This window comes from Cupressus sempervirens, chromosome 6 (genome assembly GCF_028749045.1).
Source record: "Cupressus sempervirens isolate cs-2001-9-10 chromosome 6, ASM2874904v1, whole genome shotgun sequence".
NCBI classification, from domain to species: domain Eukaryota; kingdom Viridiplantae; phylum Streptophyta; class Pinopsida; order Cupressales; family Cupressaceae; genus Cupressus; species Cupressus sempervirens.
In genome coordinates, this window is record NC_143123.1 from 483,778,225 (window position 1) to 483,797,953 (window position 19,729).

Below are 19,729 nucleotides of genomic sequence, written 5' to 3' on the forward strand. Positions count from 1 at the left end.
AGAAACCTTTGGAATGCTTCTTGAAACCGCTGAAAGGTGTCATCAACTAAGCATGAGTCTTTTTCAATCCTTTTTGATGAGTCATAGAATTGTAGACACCTTGTACTTAATTGATGCATTAACCCCTGTGTTGATGACACATGTTAATTCCGATGCAAGCTTATAACTCTAATTTACTTTTTAAATAATCTCTATTTAAATTTAATAACTTTCAATTTAATTTTTATAACTTTTATTATTATTATTTTATTTATTACTTTATTATTATTTTATAATTATTATTAATTTTAATTTCTAGTTTTCTTTTATTTAATTCCTTTTCCCCAATAATTCACATTTAATTAATTACAATCAAAATATCAAAGATCATGATATTTTATTAATTTTCTCAAATAAATAATTTATTAATTAAATCTATTTATTAAGACTTAATTAATGAAAAATTCACCATAGACCTCCAAGATAAAATATGAAAACCCATCATAGAACAAAGCATACAAAATAAATCTAAAGGGTTAAAAATCACGAAATATGTCATCCGACACATTCGGTGGGTATTCAACTCAGATACTTGTCCTAATTTTTCAATTAGGACAAATGGCTCAAAGGGTTGGGATTCGGACTTGAGAATTTATCTCCCCTCTCTTATCATTGAGATAATGTGATAGGGTACACTCATCCTGGCAATTCAGGGAAGTCGATACCCGGTACTTGCAACCTAAATAAAAATCATGCATGTACAAGCACAATATATATACTAAACTAACCAAGCAATGGTAGGAAGTGGTGCATCGTGTAGATTCCGACTAGTAGGTGACTACGAATCCCTTCTTTAACCACATTAGACACGCTATACAAAAGCAAACATGCAAAGCAAACATGCACACCATACACATGCAAGTATGGGGTAAGTATCCATAAGAAAACACATATGATAATAAATCATCTTACTAATCATCATTAATAATTGTGAACACTAAAAATAATCATCATACATACATGAAATGTAGAGGCTAAGTAATCTCATCACATAATAAACTAAATCCATAGCTCAATATCTAATAATCTCAAAACAATGCTGCTAACCAACAATGTAAAACTAGCTCTAAAAGAGTTCAACAACGATAACAAAATGCGAACTAGGGGCATGCACTACACCTTTTACTTTTTTCGACATGACTATCCAATATCTCCTCAATCTCTTTTGTAGCTAAACTAGCTGATGGAATACTTCACTACACTTTTGCAACTTCATCGCCATCACCTTCTTCATTGTACTCTATCAAATCTAAAATATTAACTATTGGTGAAATATTCAATTCAATAGATAACTCCACTTCATAGGTATTTCCAAAATCATGCCTTTTAACTATCTTGCACAGTCAAAAATTCTTTATTTTCAGCTTATTATATGTACTCATTGGAAAAAACTCCTTTCTCAAATGAACCATGACTTCATCTCCAATCTAAAATTTCTTATACCTCATTTTCATATCTACCTTAGCCTTGTACTATGTATTCATCTTTATAATGTGCTTCCTCACCTCCTAATGGATGTTCTTCAAATGTTCAATGAATTCTTCTCCTTCAACACTACTTATCTCTCCTTTATCCAACTGCTTCAATTCAAAAGCATTTCTAAGATTATTCCCATATACAATATGGAATGGCGATTTACCAATACTTGTGTTGAAAAAATTAATATATGCAAATTTTGCCCATGGTAAAATTAGATTCTAGCCTTTTGGCTTGTCTCCAACAAAACATCTTAGCAAATTTCCCAAACTATAATTCACAACTTTTTTCTATCCATCAGTCTGTGGATGATGTGATGAAATTAACATCAAATCTATCATCAATTTCTTCCACAATGTATGCCAGAAATACCCAAAAAACTTGGTATCTCAATTTGAAATTATACTCTTTGGAAGACCATGTAATCTCACCACTTCTTTGATAAACAACTCTACCACATGAATAACATTACTAGTCTTCTTGTAAGGAATTAAATGTGCCATTTTTGGAAACCTCTCAACAAAAAGAATAATAGAATCATGACCTTGCTATGTCCTCAATAATATAAGAATGAAATCCATGCTAATATCCTCCCATGATTTCTCTAGTATAGGTAATAGCTGATACAACCTCACATTCTACTTTACTCCTTTTGTCATTTGACATAGTTTGCAACTCTATACAAACTTCTTCACATCTAGCCACAGTTGTGGCTAGTAAAAAGTTTTAGTAACTGGTTGGTCAGTATAATGATTCTATATCTAAGGATTGGACACTGCTTTACATTGGCTCTACATAAGTAAGATCAACACCAAGTAATATACTAGAATTTTATACTGAACTCATTAAATTATTGACCAGGGAATGTAAAATTCAAACAATGTCTACAAAGTATATTCTCTAATTATCCTAACCTATCATTTATGGAATAGAAACTAAGATAAGAAATGAAATGAAAACTTTACCTACACTAAGAGATGAAATGAAAAATGTGAAACTTAATTGTTACTTATGCTACAAGAAATAATCAATCGGTTTGTTATAGTAAGGTTGTAGGAATAACAAAGCTCGAAAACTTGTACTTCTATTTCACGGAATGAAAAACTACTCCCTACCTAACTACAAGTTATGTTTAACTCCCGTGTGGGCCCCCACAAAATAATGAATAATGAAAAACTTAGAGATTAAGAACTGTAAATATCATTTTCATTCATGAGCATTTCATAAGTACATAAACCATAGGAAACAAAGTTGTATTGATCCTAATTGCTAGATTACAAAAGAATGTCTTACTAATGATTCTTAACATCTAAAATATAAACTTCCAGCTTATTTAACATACTAACATAAAATAGAACTCCTAAGATCTAGGGTCCTCCAATGCCAAGAATATGACAAGATTGACATCAAACAACATGATTTAATTCACAAATAAGTTATGCTTTTCTTGCATACAAACTCTAAAATTCACGGCTTCTAGATCCATTCCATGATGATTTACAACCACCTTGACCCATCACACAATAATAACTAACAAATGAAAGGTCATGTGATCATAATGAGTTAAAAACAATAAACCACTTTTTATCAATGCTTTATCTTTAATGTTGGCTTTTCTCTCCAATGCTTGACTCATCATTTCCTACAAAAGATTAGCCTGTACATGCAACAATCATAATACATATCAAAGATACAATTCATAATAAGTTACTCATGTTGGGTCCTTAATTAACAACTTTTCAATAACCCAATGATAGGAACAAATACATCTAGGGGTATCTAATTCCCATGTTCAATATACCTATTCAGACATCATGGCCAACTATAAGGCTATACTCCTTCTTCAGGCTTTGCAAGACCAAGGTGGGTGAACCTATAGATTCAATTATGTAACTAGTTGCTAAAACCATAAATCTGAATCTAAATTTAGTAGATGAAAACCCTTGAATCTTCTATACTTTATGCAAATAAAATAGACATGAAATAGCCAATAAAATGACCTATGAACTTCATAAGCTAAGAGAGGAAAAATCCTTTCAGCTCTTCAACATAAAAGGGAAAAGACTTTGATAAATATTGATTGATTTCATTATAACCAAGATATGAGCAACAAAACATGTAGATCCCATAGCTAAGCAGTGCCTTTTATATTGGGCAATTCCACAAATGGAAAACATACATCCTTGGATATCAATGATATATCTCATTTATCAAGACTCTAGATCTATCCCATCACTTTTTGAATTAGAAATCTACATCAAGGCTATATCTCATACATGACCAATTCCTTCATGAAATCTGCAACCCTATGATGATAAATCAAGCATTTACATCACTCCTTGAATCACAAGAAAAATATACCAAAACATACAACCTAAAATAGTTTGCAACTGGACCTATGCTCTTTGTTTAAAAACCACAAAAGATTATAGACAACATAAATAGGAGACAAGAATAAGACTGAAGATAAACTTGTTACTACATTTTATTCATTCCTTGAAACAAATTCATAAAGGATGTATGGATATAACTTATGAAATAACTGAATAGACTATAACTATCTCTATAAATTCATCATTGTTGTCCATACAAGGTAGAAATGTTGAGCATAAATGGTACGATCATAGCTAGAGCTCTTCTCAATAGTCTAGAAAACAACCAACCATCAACACTAAAGAAAGATAAGAGAAGAGATTAATTAGAATGAAAGCAATCCCATATCTGCTATGATGCTGCCATTTGTCTACTTGAAAAACTTCCATCTACTAATGTAGAACCCCTCTCTTCTCTCTTCCTTCAACTGAAAATTAGATCTCATTATTTAGCTTCTAACATGTGCTAGAAATATCTTCAAAATGATGGAAAATACAATTGATTTGCAAGAAGACACAAAAATTCCAGTAAAACTCACACCAAAACACATGCCAAATGGTTTTAAAGGAAAACTAACACTCCTAGGAATATTCCCCCAAATTTGGAGCCAAAAAACTTCTTTGTTTACTTTCCAATTGAATTTGAAACTCCATGAAAAACACCCATTCTATTGAGAATGCCCCTATTTTCACAAATCTGGCTATAACTTCTGCCTAGTTGAACTTGCATATATTTTGACTACAAAATCAAAAAATTCATCTTCTCCCCTTTTTGTTGATATATGATACTTCATATTTTGACAAAAATGAGGCCTCTGGTGTGCATTTGAATATTTTGGCCCTTGGCCATGAACAAACCATTTTAAGTTGACAAATTTAAAATTTCATATAGTCTAAACTATAAAATATAATCAAATTTATCTAAAATTTTCAACCTCTCAAGGTGAGTGCTTAGTTTGGAAAACATTTTATTTTAATATCTCATAATTTCATATTTTAAGCCACCTACCACTTGTTTACCACATGGTGCATAATTTAGTGTAACTTAGACATTTCATTTTGAAACTCTCCCAACCATATGCTCATGTAAGTTCACAACTCTATATTTGAAGCCTTCTGACCATATGCCCAAATGTATCCTTGCAAATTTCAAATTTTGGCTTCCCAATCTCGCACTTAGCCTCTGAAGTGTAGCATGTGGAGCATCTTGGTTGGTCACTATGTCCATGTCATCATCTGTTGTCATTGACTTTGGACAAAAATTTACTTTATACCTAATTTCTTTCCTGTAGATGGGCCCATGCATTAGTTTCTCATCTAGAGAGACAAATGCCTTTTGGACACCTTCATTCAATGTGCTTGTGCATAAAAAGGCTTCTAACACCTTTCACACAACACATATGGGATAAATCCCTTTATATTTCTACACAAGATTCACAAGAAAGATTGTGACCTAGGTCTCAAATGTATTTGAGATTGTTTTACCCCACATAAGTCTTTGAAATTACTATAAATTATTTTAGTTCCATCTATAGACATGGCTTTATGAAATTCTCATTCTTGTGGTAGAAAACTTGGTCATAGAAGGTGGGAACCTCTTGCACTGGCATTCCCTTAGTGAATAAAACCTCTCTATCATGTGTCAATTCTTTTCCCCAATGGTATACTCCTTTGTTGTCTTTTACTTTTATTGAGAAGATTGACACTGATCACGCTACAACCAAATGGTGATGATGCCTATCATTACACTAGAAAAATTTAACCTAGTTTAGGGTAGACATGATAAGGGTGTGGCCTGACTGCCATATGAAAATAGATCCCATCCCACTGATATCTAAATAGTGGCTTAACAGGAAAGATTAGTGTTCTCATTATACTTGAGCTTTAGACATTTCTATATTTTCAGTCCACACCTATCTCCTTCATGTGGATTCCTTATGTCAACATAGAAAAATAACCTCTCAAATACTTTAGTAGTATACGATGGATCCCTTGCAAATTTTTGTCACTTCTTATTGCAAATATATGATTTAATTTGGAACTACAAGAATAGCCTCCAAGATGTTAGTGCACTCCAAGACTTCACAACATAATGCATATATGTCCTTCACTCATACCTTCTCATTGAAAAATGCCATTCAAATCATGTTGATATGTGATAGGCTAGGTAATAGACATGATTTTAGAAATCACCCTCAACTAAGGACTTTCCATCTTATCCCTTCTATAACTCTTCATGGTCTTTCTTCAAGCTTGACCAACTCAAAGAAACCACACAAATTCCTTGTAAGCTTCTTGCAAACTCTCATAATAGCACAACTGTAGATAGCATAAGGAAGAAAATCCCACAATATTCATTTGAAACTCCTTTAGCAAGTAGAGATTTTATTTGCACACTCACCTTTGCTACTTCGAATGAAAACATAGTCAGGCATGATATACATATAAATGTCCTTTTGACCAGTGATAAAGTAATCTCAATTTGTGCCTTCAAGATTCGATGAAAAGATCCATACCACATTTTATGTTAAGAACATTGCCTCAGACTATCAGATCAGTGACCTTCCATTTCCATTTTTATTAGCTTCACATAGATGTGTAGGAATATTAATTCTTCCATCAAATGAAATACCATTGTACTTCAGACCTTGTTTAGGATTCATCTAAAATAATCTATGTTTTATATAAAAGATCCATCCATTGATAGAAGAATTCCAAACTGATGTGGGTTCAACATCCTATTGACTCTCAATATTCCCTTGGTTATTTATTACTAAAATTGGCTCACATGTTCATATACTTCAATATCTAACTTGGTATTAAGACTTTATCACTGTGATCATCCTCAAACAACCTTTCAAAGATATAATCTAAGATTAATCATGTAGTCCACCTCCAATAATATCACCCTCATTTTGCACAAAACAATATGAAAACTTTAACTCATTTCCTTCACACACTATGCATAAGAACTTGCATACATCCATTTGATTTGTACTTAGCATGCCTACACACAACACTACATGGAAATCATTATAAAACTTCCTTTTAAAAATAAAAATGATCCCGATGCCTTGTCCATATGTCAAAGTTGGTTGGGCTCCAAAGTGGGTCTAGCTAAAAAAAAATTCAAACTAAAACAACTGACCCATGGAATCCACTAATTTGACTCCTTGAACGAAATAGATTCAATGTGGATCAAAATCAACCATTAATTGATCCTTTAAAACTCACTTTACCCCTTCTTGCAAACTAATATTTTCTTATAGGAAGGCCTATGAGCTAGCTTTAAAAATCAACTAAATTAGGCAACCAGACATTGAAAATAAGTGGACTGATTCTCTATTCCATTTTCTTGTATCCTATCAAAGTTCATATCATGGTGACACTTGGGTCAAAATATATTGACTGTCAAAGTTGCTCATTTGGAACTGCTTGCAAACAAACATGTTAGAAAATAATAAAATGCATTTAGTTTTGGCTTTGGAAACAGGTCAAATGGACATTTGGGTGCACAAAAAATGGGTCATTAGTTTAACATCATGAGGAGAGTATAATTATGTGATTTAGGTTCATGAAAAATAACAAAGCAAATTTTGCAAGCATGCAAAGTTAGGCACTTGGATTTGTAGAACTGGAAAACATTGGTAGAACAATAATGTTCACAAATAGTATGGACTTGGGAAGTGTGCAAATGGATTCATCAAGACTTGAAAACTAGAAAACTAAAATTATTTTTAGAGTATAACAAAGTCATACAATCCATTTGGTCTCAACTATCTTAGATTCAGAGTTATGACATACCAAACAAGGCTACCAATCAATCTGCACTTTTTGACACCAATACAACTTTATAAATTGCATTCAAAATCATGTTTGAAAACTAGTCAAATGGATTCATCATAGGTTTGAATCTAGAACATATCATCTACTTGAACCCTAGAATGTAGTACAAAAGGAATTTTCTCCTTTTGGTGAACTAGGCTAATGTTATACCTAATCAAATAGGGCTTCCCAACATTTTGAACAACATACATCAGTATGACAACAATAAACAACCAACTTTGAGGGACTCAAAACTTAGTCAAAACATATCAAGATGACTTAAAAAATAAAACATGTGTTCTTTGATATGCATACTAAACACTCCCAAAGTGACAAGTCATGAAACTTAACTAGGTGCAAGATATTCAAAATGAAACTTTATGAAATGATTTGGAATGGTAATTTATCAATATTGGACGCATGCATATACTAGATGCAAGGTGTTAGAAACATGAAACACTTCATAGGCCTCAAAATGACAACTGGGTACACATGCCTTAAAAGCACTTATAGGTGTTCAATTTGACTCAAATTTTAGAATGATACTCAAAATTGGGGCTTCAATTTTGAGTCCCAATAGTGTCTCTATCTGGGGATGCATGTCCCTTGTGGGTAGGGCAAGGATTTAGGTCTCTAGAAGAAGTAGACTATTCAAAAATTTCTCTCAAAAAACTTGGTCATTATGAAAGTATGGATAACCATGCTCTTGGATTTCATAATCAGACAGAAAATCATTTGTAATAAATGACTTATGCATGCTATCCAATGAAAACACAAAGGACTGATACGTTTCTTGATTAAAGGAGTCATATATCATGGATTTTAAACTCACCTTATGCAACTGGATATGAAGGGGACATGAAATTTGATTTCTCCTCATTTGCACTCTTGCTTGGCATCCAATTAGATTCAACATATTCTAAAAATCCTTCACTTTCTTCAAGCAATGGATTAGTTACCAAGTTACAAAACTTATCATCAACGTGCTCACAAACAAATTTCTAATTACTATCATTGTCTCTTTCGAAAAACTCATCAGGATGAACTTTGAATCTTTCAAACTCATTATCACTAGACTCATCAACACAAAAGGGAAACTCAAGATTAGATTCACAACTTCTAGCCTTTTCCTTTTCATCATATGAACAATTGAAATTCATTACAACATAACCAACATGAAAACAATTCAAAACAATACCAAATTTCTCCCTAATCATATTCTCCACACAAGACAAGTCATCATGTGCATCAGCATTTGAACTATTTTCATATACACCTCCAAAATTTGGTAAAGAATGTTTTTCTTTTGTATCACTTTTAGCATCAAACTTTGGGGAAAGGACTTCATCTAGAGAAAAAAGCATTGCAAGGGAAAACCATATCATTCTTAAAAATGTTTGCATACCTTTCACAATTACAAGCCAATAGTTCTAAAGTTTCACTAGCATTTAGCAAGACTTCAACACAAGTCTATTCTTCTTGGCTATGATCATAATCTAGATGATCTAAAAATCTTATAGCAATAGTATCATTAGTAAGATAATTTGAAAAATCAGACACCTTGTCACACCATATTTCCTCTTCTTTGCAAAATATCTCATCACTAGCCACATCACCATAATCATTCTCATTTTTATCACAGGAAGAGTTATTAATACTACTATTAGAAATTTACTCAGTCTCATAAATACTGTCACATGATTCATTTTTAGTCATGTATCCATCTTTCTCTTGCTGACTACAATCATCTAATTCACTAGATATAGAATCTATCTTTTTATAGTCACAAGACACATTATCAACATCATGGGTTCATTACATTCACCAAATTTCAACACATTCACTTTCATCATTAGATGATTCAACATAAAATATATTCTTATAAAATTTAATTTCCATCTCCTTGATGTATTCTTCAACTTGCAAAATATTTTGTAATCTCAAATGTGCTGGTCAATTAACTGAATCAGGCATAAAGACTTCTAGGAAAGCAATGGGTAATGAAGATTCCTTAGGTCTTAAAGAAAAATGAAGTTCCATGATTTCTAAATTAAACTTTATATAAACTTGAATATCAATTTTACCTTGTATACTTCCTATTGCATTTCTTATGAAAGTAATAAGATGACTACAACATTTCCTTTTCAACATATCAACCTCTTCAATAACACTTTCATAAACTAACTCTAGATATGAGATCTGATTCCATCTTGAAATAAAAAAATCTACCTCTTTCTCAAAGTGTTGAAAGTCACTAAATAGAGGCATTGATTTTTGACATTTAATTCTCATGAAAGACAAGCACATGAAAATTAAAATACCTCAAGTGTTGATGTTGAAAGTTTAGCTACTAATTTGTCATGGGTTTGAACATCAACTTCTTCACACCATAAATAAAAACCATGTAGAGCCACCACCTTCTTCAAGAGGACAAATAAATCATTGCTTTGATTTTCCTTTTAAACACCAACTTCTTTAACCAATAGATTCTTACAAAACTTTTCAATTATCAATCAAGGATTGATAACTTATCATTCTTCTTGGTAAGATCTTCTTACAGAACTTCTAGATTTTACCTTGTATACTTCCTATTGCATTTCTTATGAAAGTAATAAGATGACTACAACATTTCCTTTTCAACATATCAACCTCTTCAATAACACTTTCATAACTTTTTAAACTAACTTTAGATATGAGATCTGATTCCATCTTGAAATAAAAAAACTCTACCCCTTTCTCAAAGTGTTGAAAGTCACTAAATAGAGGCATTGATTTTTGACATTTAATTCTCATGAAAGAAAAACGCATGAAAATTAAAATATCTCGAGTGTTGATGTTGAAAGTTTGGCTACTAATTTGTCATGGGTTTGAACATCAACTTCTTCACACCATCAATAAAAACCATGTAGAGCCACCATCTTCTTCAAGAGGACAAATAAATCATTGCTTTGATTTTCGTTTTAAACACCAACTTCTTAAACCAATAGATGCATACAAAACTTTTCAATTATCAATCAAGGATTGATAACTTATCATTCTTCTTGGTAAGATCTTCTTATAAAACTTCTAGATTTTCCCAACAAATTTGAAAATCCTTGAATATAAATTACATAAAACTAATTTGCAACTGGTACATATATCCTTAGAGGTTTCCATTCACAATTGTGAGAAAGATTAAAAACATGATTTATCACTCGACAAATTTGAACTGGACTTTCAACTTGTGGAACTTGCAAATCATCAAACACTTAGAAAAGAGAAAAATCTTTTAATCAATATTGCCAATGAATTTTATAACAACACTTTTAAAATATTATCTAGTTGAACTAATTGATGATGAATTATGGTATATGTGGTCCAAGGGGTGTTTTCACTATTCCACAAGAGGCCGAGCTTGTCTCTTTTAGGTATCTAGTCCTCCTAGGTCCTTGATTGGCTTAGGTAATTAACTAATACCAATCCAAAATCCTCTCCAAGAGTTTGATCCTTTGTTCTTACCCTTAGAGGACTAACACCCTAGTTTTTGTACCCTTCTCCACACTCACTTAGAGAGTTCTAAGTGTAACTTGCTCACAAACTTCATTCTTCTTTGTAGGGACATCAATCAACAAGTAAATATTCCATTTGATTCCTATTGAGTCCATTTAGAAAGATCTTTAGGCTTCTTTCCTATCAATTTCAAGATTTTACCCCTAGGAAGACTAATTAGGCCTAATACCAAATAGCCCTTGAAAATGGCTAAAACCCCTTGCAAAATATCTCCAAGTAACCTGGCTAAAAAAATCTATATTCAAGTACCCTTTTGGATTTTCTAAAGGATTATGTAGGTCTTAGACTCCTAGGTTGTTTGTATACGTAATTCCTATTATCTAGGTCTAATAAGCTAAAAGGCATGTTACCTAGGATAAGACTATACAATTGTTTGAAATCTCACTTATATGGATTGGTATGACCTCAATAATCATAAAATGTCAAGATAATACTTTCCCCTTCTAAGAACTATACTTGTTCCATACAACACTTCTATTCCATGTACTTAACCATTAGATTGAACATTGTCAAACCTCTAACTAGGCATTCCTAGCTCACCTAGGGCTTGAGTTTTAAAATTGTAGAATGACTTCCCTAGACTCCTACCTTTATATAAATAATTTACAATGTCTCCACTCTAAGATTCATCAACATTTTCAAACTTTCAAGGGTTGAATCTCAAGTGGGAGCCCTGAAAATAAAAAAATGTCTTCTAATAACCATCGCATTGTCTAAACTAAACTAATTTCCCCCTAGCTACAAGATGAACTCAAAACAACTTTCTTATTGAATAAAAAAGTCTCTAAATGTTCTACACTAATCAAATACATAGCTAACTTTAAAGATTCAATCCATTTCAAAGTATTGTCATCACAAAAGTTTAAGAAATTATTGTAACACTGTATCAAAGTTATTTTCCACACACAAAATTAATATAATAATCTTCTTCTTTAGCAAGATTTGAGTCTTGGATAATGTATTATGTCATCTCAATCATTCTAGGGCTTTTTGGTCAAGCATCATCTCCTAGACTTTAGGGAATCCAAGGATCACAATGTTGCATGCAACTTTTACAAGTATTGCAAATGTTGTCATGACAATATTTTTACAACATTTGGCAACTTCTTGTTAAGCCATGATCTCATTTCTTAGGACCTCTGTCCACATGGGATTTCAAGGAACTAAATATCGCAATGACCCTAAGGCATCATAATAACAACCTTAACAACATTTATGTGCCTAAGACATATTAAAGACTCCATTTGACTATTACCTCTAAAAACTAAGAAATTAAAATAACAACTAAGAATGGCTATATGTGTGACCTGAGTCCTAATGACTAACTCACCTAACCTGTTGGTGCTCAAAATTGCGTTCTCATTTTGAGCATCTATTTCAAATTTTGAGTCAAATCAAACCCTTTAAATGCCCATAAATGCACGTGTACCTATCTATAATTTTGAGCCCCATAAGGTGTTTAATGTTTCTAACATTTTTCATTTAGCCTATCTAAGTGTTCCATGATGATAAATTAATATTCTAAGCCATTTTGTGAAGTTCCGTTTGGAGCAATTATCAAATCTGCATTTTCACTTGTGTCAAACATTGATTGGAGGCCTTGTTTGCATTTGAATATCTCGCACCTAGAAATGTGTCATGACCCACTGCTTTGGGAGTGTCAAGTGTCTATATCAAAGAACCTATGTTTCAGATTTTGAGTCATTTTGAGTCCGTTTGACTAGGTTTTGAACTCCTCAAAGTTGGTCATTCACTGTTTTCATGCTTTTGCACTTCATATTTCTGGGAAGCCCTATTTGACATGCCATAATTTTGACCCAGTTGACCAAAATGTTGAAATTCCTATTGCGTTACATTGTAGATGTCAGATACTTGTTATGTTTCAAGTTTCAGCTTATGAAGAATTTGTTTGATCAATTTTTGAACACAATTCCAAATGCAATTTATAACTTTTTACTGGTGTCAACATTTGCAGATTTGTTGGAACCCCTAGTCATGATGTCTTATCTTGAAATCAATGATAGGTGAGATTGAATGGATTGTACCACTATGTTTTCCATTGAAAATACTCCAAGTGTGCCAAATTTGCAAGTTTTCATGAATCCGTCTGCACACTTTCCCTGGTCAATTCCATTTGCAAAAAAATGCTTTTCTATCAGTGTTTTCAATTTGCAAAATCTAAGTAGCCCACTTTGACTACTCGCCATTTGCACCCAATTATTTGTCATGAGCCCGAATCATAGATTCATACTCTCCTCATGATAGAGAACCAACGACCCAATTTTTGTTTTCCCAAGTGTCAGTTTGCCCAATTTTCGAAGCCAATTTTAGACCCAATTTATTGTTTTCTGACATGTCTTCTTGTAGGCAGCTCTGAGAGGTCAAATTTGATAGTCAATATCTTTTGACCTTAGATTCATCATGAGATGAGATTTGATAGGGTAAAAGTGTGTGGAATAGAGAATCAATGTGTCAGATTTTAGAGCCTGGTCAGATGTTTGGGTCAGTTTTTAAAGCCAGTCGACAAGCCTTGTTAGCAAAAAGTTTTAGTTTGTAGATAAGTGGAAAAGAGAGTTTTAATGATGTTTGGGTGCTGGATTTTGCATTCAAATAATTCAAGAAGGTTAGTAGATCAATTTAGCATATCAGTTGTCCGAAAGAAAAAAATTTTTTTTAGCTGAACCCACTTCGAGGCTCGGCTAAATTCATTAGATTTGTGATAGTTGGTAAGGATTTAAGCTGTTTTGAAAGGGGGTGATCCTTTTGGTTATTGGATGGTTTAGACTATGAACAAGGAGAATATCCAAACTCGTGGTGTTAAACTTGATCCATATGCAACAACAACAGTGTCTTATATGAAGTTAACTTACTCAAATGGGAAATTTGGAATGAAGTGCATCAAATCAAGAGCAAAAGATTGTCTCCATAGTTTTGTGATAGACATTGACATATTGAAGGAGGCTAGGATGTTTCACTTCAATTCCATGGCTCTTCTTGAACATTTTGAAACTACTCTTGAACCTAGACATGCACAAAGTCAATATGTTAGCATGAATTCTCCAAATTATGTTTTGCAGTCTAAACTAGAAACTGATCATGAAGGGGTAGAAAATGACCATTTCAATTAGAATAAAGAAGGGTACAATTATTCCATGTGTGCAAATACTATTGATGGAGTAGAGATAGAAGACAAAGAAAATAGTGAATCATTTGACAAGGGGCCTAGATCAAAGGAGACATATATAAATATAGTTGAGTAGCAGTTAACTGGGGTAGTACAAGTTAAAGCCAAGAAGAGCGAGCATATAAGTTCACATTGTGATTTTGGATAAAGAAAATAGGCCATTGGGTAAAGCTATTGAAGCAAAGAAATTAGCAGCTCAGTTGCTTAATAGAATAATAGTTGGAATTGTCAATCTTGAGGATCGTATCCTTATCAAAGTAGCAATAGTTTTTGATGTTGGGTTGAAGGACTTAGAAGAGGCACTTGATAAATTAGCATTTGAGTCTGAGGAATCTAAAAAAGAAAAAATAAATGTAGAGGCATTTATTTTAAAGTTGATAAGATCTCAAAATTAACCTAGTGTTGTAGCTCTCTTAGAGAAATTTTCTCTTCAACATTCTACTCCCCATGAGTTTCTGGATACCATGATTCATGATATTTAGGTTCAAGTTGTAGAACAACGAGCATCTTACATGGGGAAAGAAATGATTTGCTCTCTTGTACAACATCTTACCAATATGAAAATGTTCAAGAAGGCATATAACATGGTTAACAAGTATAAATTGAAGAATGAATTTCCAGATTCCTATTATCATTAGAAAAGGAGTAAATTGAAGAAGGTTGCTAGGAAAGTATATTGGGAGATTGCAGAGATGGCTACCAATGATGACCCTTAGCTTATTTAGTACTTGACTGCTTTGGCATGCAAAATGGGTAATGAGGAAAAGAAGAAAATATTATATGGGTTGACACAGTTGACGGATTGATGAATGCTGCAAAGTATTTTACTGGGGTCATGGTAGTCGGGATAGATTGTGAGTGGAGACCAAATTATATCAAAGGGAGGTGCCAAAATGGAGGTAGATCCACATGGAAGTAGGGCAACCATCCACATCTTCTAAACAGGGGCAGTGTTTGAGAAGGCATTGGTAGGAAGAGGCCATGAGTAAAGGAAGACCCTGTGCAAGAAAGAAAATCACCATGCAAGATAGAGGAACCCACGTTGAAATGTAAGAGGCGGAATTCTTTACAAACTACAGTCAAGGAGGATATCCAATGGCAAGAAAGGGAAATTTTTTCTTACTAAAGCCGCTTTTGAGATTAGCCTCCAAGCAAGAAACGTGTCAAACATGAAGAGCATTTTAAAAAAAAGACCCCAGGCAATAATGTAAAGTAGGATACATGTCTAGTGGTAGGGAAGTAATCCAACGCAATGTCAAGAATTCGCAGTCCACATGAAGCATAAAAGCTTCCCATGCCTAGTATAAAAGACCTCACACAAGCAAAGATAGCTGCAACATTAAAACAAAAGCCCATGCATGAAAAAATAGGGGAGTCGCTGGAAGAAAACAAACTCTTTTTATCGCACATTGCATGTATGGAAGTCTTCTTTATGGTTTAAATAGGCATGTGCATGGGGCCCATTGATGAATTGTAGACGAGAGGATAGATGGCGGGTCACGTCTATTAAATTTTAAACAAAAATGTGAGATCGATGACATGACACCCAAACTCTAGATGCAACCAGATGATGCCACATGGGGAGATGAGCAGTTGGTGCATGCTTGCAAAACCAAAGTGCTCACTATTTAAGCAATGCGGGTAAGCAAATTTTTTCCATGTGGTAGCGGGTCCTAGGAGTGGTGAGGTGGCATTCTAGAACAAGCTCAGGTGAGAAGCACTCAGATTATGACACATAACATGATTTGACGGATGACTCAATCTTGCATTTCCAAGATGTGCACTAGATAAATATTGCAGGTAAGCGAGATTCTGCCACATGGCAGTGGGTCCCTGTGGTAGATGCATGGTAGGTTTTGACTAGGTGATGACGGAGCAACTAGGCAGCCAATCAAGGGCTGCCACATGGTAGCCCAGGTGGTGCCTAGTGGGCCTAGTGAGGAAGAGGGCAAAGTTTTAAAGAATAATAATATTTTATTATTTTCTCATAAGAAATGCATGTTAGTTTTTTTTTTTTTTTTTTTTTTTTTTTTTCAAAAGGGCATTTCTTTTCTAAAGTTTGAACTTTAGATAATTTTAAATTTTTTGAAATTTTAAAATTTAAAGGATGCAAACCTGATAGTTATAGCAGGGGAGTGTTTTTCAAACTGATATTCTAGGGGTTTCTGAGAAGAAAAATATGCAATGTTATATATCGTCGAAACTGGGAGAGAATGAACTTTCTGATTCTGAGGTTAGCTTTTACAGAGGAAGTAGTTTTTTTGAGTTATTCAAGGTTTTCTATCAGGTTTCCAACTTGCAACTATATTTAGGTGACAAAGTTTAGAACTAATTTCTAGTATGGTAATGACCTGAATATGGTTAAAAGGTAGTGGAAATGCAGTTAAGGTTGAATTATGATCAGATTCGCTCAGTAAAAACTCAATTTCACTAGCATTTTCATGAGGTAGATCAAATTTTGGCAAGTAAAAGGGTTTTCATCATTAAACAGAAGATATTTTCAAATTAGTTACAGAGTAATGACAAAACCAGATTAGATCAAAATGGAAGAAGCAAGAGAGAGGTTATTTAATTGCAAGGGATTGCATTCCAAGTGGACACATGTCACTTTGAGAATAGATCCGAGAATTCTCTCTTTCCTATATCATTCTTTCTTTCTTTCATTGTAGGGGTTGGTAGTTTGCTCTGGGTAATACCACCAAGGTTCTAGTGTTTTACTATGAAACCATTCTCTTCAGCATATTCTCTCTTGTATGAACAATAGTAGGAAGGATAATATAGATAGTTTAGATTTGTTAGGTGTTTTCATGTTTTCATTTCATCATTTGGTTGTATTGTTTCAAGGAAATGAATACAAATGAACAAGAATTTCATTAGTTTCATTCTGATTCTCGTCTCCTATCTCAGTGAATTTCCAATATTTTATGGTCTTTGAACAAAGAGCCTAGGTCATAGTTGCAGTCCCTTAAGGCTTTATGTTGTTTCATTGTTGCTTATAACCCAAGGGGTTATGTAAATGCTTCAGAGAATTTAATAGTATTGCAAGTTCACTGAGGGGGATATCATGTAACAATGAGGTTCAAATTGAGCACAAATGTTTATTTACAAGGTAAGTAGATAGATCGTATATCTAAATATATAAATAAGTATCAAATATCCATATGTATGCATTTGTTTCATGGATTTGCACAATGGTTAAGGCATTGGTCAGCTACAGGGTCACTTAGTTCTTGCTACTACTTATTAGGGGTTTTTTTGAATTCAACATTATTAATCAAACATGTTTTACCCTTTCATGTTGAAGAGCTATCAAAGTTTAACCCTCACTTATCTTGTGTATTTCATAAATTTCTAATTAGCTATTGCACTTCTTTGTTAATGCATGAGTTATTAGGAGATATAAGGGGTTTTCATCTGCAATAATTAGGTTTAGATTTATGTTTTAAATGCACTAGTATAATTCATTAGAACCTCAAGGTTAACCCGCCTAGGTCTTGCAGAGCTTGAAGTGAAGAAGGGTCAAGCCTTATAGTTGGCCCAAGACTGCAGTCTAGTGTATCTGTCATAGGAATTTGCTAGCCTTAGATGCATTCGTCTGGTTTCTTGGTCATTTTTGAAATTTTTAAATTAGGAGCCAACATAACCAACAATGTAAATGACCTTCTAAGGTCTATAAGAAAACTAATCTAAGCTCCTAACTTGGCTAGAGTCAAGTATAAGCCAAAAATCTTTCAAACAAAGGAGATAGCCTAGGTGAGTTCTTGTACCATCCTCTACAAAATGAAAAGATCAATACATCCATCTATCCATGCTTCTTTATCAAGTGTTCCTTGTACTCTTTTCTTCTAGTCTTTTTATAGATTCTAGTGTCCAATATGCTATTTGGTCTTGTAGTTGTGACAGTAGGTAATTGGAGATCCTCTACATCTCTGACCACTTCATGAAAAGCTAGATCCACTTCATCCTATGATCTTCTATAATGTACTACATTTGCAATGTTAAAGATTGGTGATTGATGCAGGAGCATCTTGGGTTGCCTTGTAATCTTGCACTTTTTTTCATTCTTCTAGTCGTTGTAAAGTTCTTAGTTATTACTGAGTGATTTCTTTGGTTTCCGAGTGATCCTTTTGTTGCTAAGTGATCCTTTGGTTGCCAAGTGATTTCCTTTGGTTTTTGAGTAATTCTTTGGTTGTTGAGTCTTTTGTGGTTTTTGAGCCATGAAGGATGCTAAGTTCATAGTAGCTATTGAGTGATTCCTTTGGACGCCAAGTTCATGTGGGTTTTGAGTGCCAGTTTTGAAAATCTTTTGTTTTTCAAGTTATTTGTGTCTAGTTCCTGTTTGGGCTGACCTTGCTTGTATTTAATTTTTGTATAGGTGGTTAATAACTATTTAGAGTTGACTTGGGGCTTTTCTATGTTCTAGAATCTTCTGTAAGCCATTTTGGCAAGTATCTAAGGAATTCTAGGATTGAGTTTAGAGGGGTAGAACTTAGAGGATTGGAAGGGATATGAGTCTAGAACATGAACTTGAAGTTGGATCGTGAATCTATAAATTATACATTGTAATTGGCCATAACCTAAAAGGCCATACAATTGGGCACGTATGCCAATTATCTAATGAATCAGTGAAAGCGTTCACTTTTCTCCCTCCTTTGGATGTTCTTTGTGTTGGTGTTCTATTGTGTTAGCTCTTGCAGGGTGGTTCAGATAATTGGGTGTGCCATTGGCCCTAATTATTTTTATTCCCTTCCTTATTTTAGGTGGTATTCAAGCTCAAGGTTCATCCTTGTGGTGATTGGATCATGTAGAACCCTAAGTGAATTTGGTTGTGGGATAGCAGATTTGTAGATTTGAACTATAACTTGTAGAGGGTTATGATCTTGTAGGAACATGATTTGCAAAGATGGTTTGAGGTAGAGGAAATGCTAATCATGCAATATTGGATACATTAAGACAAATTGTAGCTAGAAAAGATGCTGTGGAGATAGCCCAAAAGAGAGGAGCTTTATGATGATGTAAGTGATGATGAAGTAGTAGCACCAAACCCTAATCCAAAACTTGAAGAAGATCAAGATGAAGTAAGGTTGCTGAGAGTATTGTCTAGGGCACATTCAAGGCCTCTTGTAGAAGTTGTTCCTTATGATGAAAAATTGAATACCAATGCTATGTTAGATTGGATCTTAGATATGGAAAATTTCTTTGAGTATGAAAACACTCCTGATAATAGGAAGGTGAAGATTGTAGTTACAAGGCTGAAAGGACATGCCTCACTATAGTGGGAGCA